Raw genomic sequence first — 3,575 nt, forward strand, 5'->3', positions numbered from 1 at the left:
ATACACAGAAACTTCATGGCAACCTGTCAAAATAAAAGTACGGTTTAACATGTAACAGAAATATATTACTCTTGTATTACTTTTGTACAGTATAATGTACATCTTTAAATATTCAATTTTCTATCAAATGTAAATAAAACAATTAAATGATAAAAATAAATATTACAACCAGATTAATCACTCAATTGTAGAAAAAATAATAATACAATTATTAGCCTATTAAAAAATGTTTTAAAGGAATATTCACACAATTTTTCTTCCATGTATTCATTTCAACAGTAAACCTCAGTTTGTTTGCCAAAAAATAAAAGGGTTAAATTTTCATTTGATTTAAAATAAATGTTTAATGCCTTCATTTGATTTTCAGAAAAAATAACACAAGAATTTCTGGGGGAAAAAAAAAAAAGAAAAAGAAAGAAAGAAAAAGTTTGTAGGGCCCTATTGTTCAAAATGTTGAAATTGAGACTTTTGGACTTATTTTTTCACTGAAATAAATGTTTTTGTAATTACACAGAGAGTAAAGTACCCAAAAAAGGTACCGTTGGGTACCGGCACCGATACCGGTACCGTACCGGTTCAAATGTGAACGGTACCCAACCCTAATTGAAGCGTAACAGGTCATATGATCAGGTTGAGTTGAACGCGGGACTATTGCATTATGGGTTGAACTAACATGGATGCAGAGAAACACTAATGGTATGCAGAGCCTGAAAAAGAGTACCTTTATCTGCATGGTCTAAGAGGGCCCACACGGTAATTCATCTTTAAATCTGTTGCATTTTGTGTATAATGTTGTTTTACATCAGTTTACTTAAACGATGTTATGTGTAAATAATGATGTCATTGGATTCGGATTTGTCGCATGTGTTCACTGCGTATCAGCGGACATTTACATGAGAGACTTGAAAAGGACTCGGCTAAATGCATATTTGAACATTATATGCTTTATTTCTTGTAGTTTTCACGGTGTCCGCTGACAAGAGAGAGAGACAGAGAGACAAATAAACAGCAAAAAGACATCTGTATGAAACGTGGCTATCATTTCATTTGACCAGTGCAGCTACACCGGAAGTATTGCCAGGTATGACTGTGTGTGTGTGTGTGTGTGTGTGTGTGTGTGTGTGTTGGGTGACCAGATTTCTTATGGTTCAAAGTGTGAAATATTACCACGATACGAGAAATTTTATTTAATGATATCTAAATTTGACGTGTGTGTGTATTTGACAATTAAGGCACAAGGAGAACTTTGATCGCAGAACTGGGATCGCGCGGGCGAGAGAGCGTTTCTGTTGTGGGTCATTCAGCGTGATTCCGCCTTCACTTACTGCACGTTAGGCGATAACGAATTGTGATTGGATGGTAATGTTGTTCTACGACAAGCTTTTTAGTGTTCTATCACGCGAGAACAGAACAGCCTAATCAAAGGTAACTACTCGCCTTGCTCACCCAGTCGTAAAGAAATCTTGAAATACGGGACAAAATATGATTTTTTTTCTAAATAAGTCGGGACACTAAAAATAAAGCTGAAATACGGGACGTCTGGTCACCCTAGTGTGTGTGTGTATGGAGCTGAGTCATTTTGAATACTTAAATGACAATTTGTTTTTGCTTTTTGTAAGTCTCTTAAATTGACTAAAACTTCCGAATGTGCTGTTTTTAATAAAGTTCATTCTCTAGTATCTGTCAGCAAATTTACCTGTTATTTGCATATATTTCATTATATTTAATATATTCAATCTTATTTTATAGTTGAAGATAATTTTCAGTTCCCTAATTATAGTCTTAAACAATATAAGCCTGTATCCACCTTTTTTTCCATAAGAACGGGCTCGGCCATTAGTAAATTATGGGTCTGGCTTCCAGTCTCATTCGCATCCAGCTATTTTTCGCTGTACAAAACAGCTCGTTTTGCTGCTTGATATTGCAGATTGGTGTGATTTACCATATTATTTTGACGACTTTGTTGATTGTTTTGTTTATATTTCTAACCAGGAATAATTAGGCTAAAGTAGTAATGTAATGCTGTGTTCACGCCATATCGTAATTACCGTAATTTCGAGATGACAGCACGTGACGTTCTACTCGGAGCTGTTGACATCCTCGGACTCGGAATTATGCTGTTCAATGGCAACACTATCAACGCCTAAACATAGGCTGCGGTGGTCAGGTGGTACAAGTCGTAGCACTCAGAAAACTCCCAGTTCACAAGTTGTAATTACGAATTCTACGAGGACGTGAAAGCTTTTTAGAAGTTGGAATCTCATAATTACGGGAATTCCGATATGGCGTGAACGCACCTTAATATGTATGTTTTGTCAAAAAACTTGAAATGTATCTGTTGTGTGACTATCTTGAACTGCAATTTAGGAAATTCTGTATCCTGTTACTGTGATTTGGTTATTGTAATTGTGATTTATTGTTATTGATTGATTGATTGTCACCTGAACTAGGTCCCACTAGAAAAACAGAGAAACCAGTTTTGAAGTGCTGGAGGTGTGCAGTTCATGAAGTAAGCACAAGGTAGCAGTGTAAACCTGTGTGTGAGTCAGATTCTTATTCACAGCTGTTTCATGCACGCTCTCCTGACTGTAGCATCTCTGCATTTACTCCCCATGTGCGTGCAACTGACGCTTAAGAAAGCACCTGTTTTTTATTAGAGCGGTAATCCAACTCCAGTCCCTCTTAAGGAAGCAGAGGAGAGAGAGAGGTGAAAGGGTGAGTGATGCAAACACTGTGGGCCAGGCGCATATTTGGTGGAAGTGTGTTTTTGCTTAAAGACCAGATCGCAATCTAATTGTTTGTTATTCAAGGCAAACAAACCGGTGCACATGCACCTTGATGGCAGTGCAGGTTGAGGCTTGAGAAACACTCAGTTTAGAAAAAAGGACATCATCTGGACGGAGGAATGTGAGCAGAATACAGTCAAGTCCTTGTCGTTTCCCATAAGCATCATTCATGACACGTGGTGCTAGGGCTGGATGATATGGCCAGAATTTATATCACGATATATTTCTTAATTTCGGTCGATACGATATAATTCCGATATCGATATGAACACTATTAAAAAAGCCTCATAAAAACGGCCAAGAACGGCCACAACAGATGTCTGTACCTACAAACTTAAGAAAAATTAATTTGCCAACTCGATGAAACCTACTCCTATAAAACTATATAATATTTTAGGAAAAAAATGGCGCAAATAAATAAATGTTCAACTTTTATTGGTATTTAGCCTTCATACAAACAAGAAATGTGAAATCACTGTCAAATAAATCTCAGACTCTCCTTATTAATATTAATATTAATATTTTTTACTTCAAACTATAGGCTAACATACCAGTCAAAAGTTTTTGAACAGTAAGATTTTTAATGTTTTTTAAAGAATTCTCTTCTGCTCACCAAGCCTGCATTTATTTGATCCAAAATACAACAAAAACAGTAACATTTTGAAATATTTTTACTATTTAAAATAACTGTTTTCTATTTGAAAATATAATTTATTCCTGTGATTTCAAAGCAGAGCTTTAGCATCATTACTCCAGTCACACAATCCTTCAGAAATCATTCTAATATTC

The 3,575-nt window shown here is 35.8% G+C and overlaps 1 long non-coding RNA gene across 1 annotated transcript in view; it reads left to right on the forward strand.

Moving 5' to 3' along the window:
* The first annotated feature begins 663 nt into the window (after window positions 1–663).
* LOC107685384 (uncharacterized) overlaps window positions 664–3,575 on the forward strand; it is a 19,254-nt gene continuing 16,342 nt past the window's right edge. Inside the window, exons 1-2 of the long non-coding RNA XR_001633946.1 lie at window positions 664–753; window positions 959–1,081. This is a non-coding gene — a long non-coding RNA (uncharacterized LOC107685384). The remainder of the gene's footprint in view (window positions 754–958; window positions 1,082–3,575) is intronic.

Source organism: Sinocyclocheilus anshuiensis, unplaced genomic scaffold (genome assembly GCF_001515605.1).
Source record: "Sinocyclocheilus anshuiensis isolate Anshui unplaced genomic scaffold, SAMN03320099.WGS_v1.1 scaffold769, whole genome shotgun sequence".
NCBI classification, from domain to species: Eukaryota; Metazoa; Chordata; class Actinopteri; order Cypriniformes; family Cyprinidae; genus Sinocyclocheilus; species Sinocyclocheilus anshuiensis.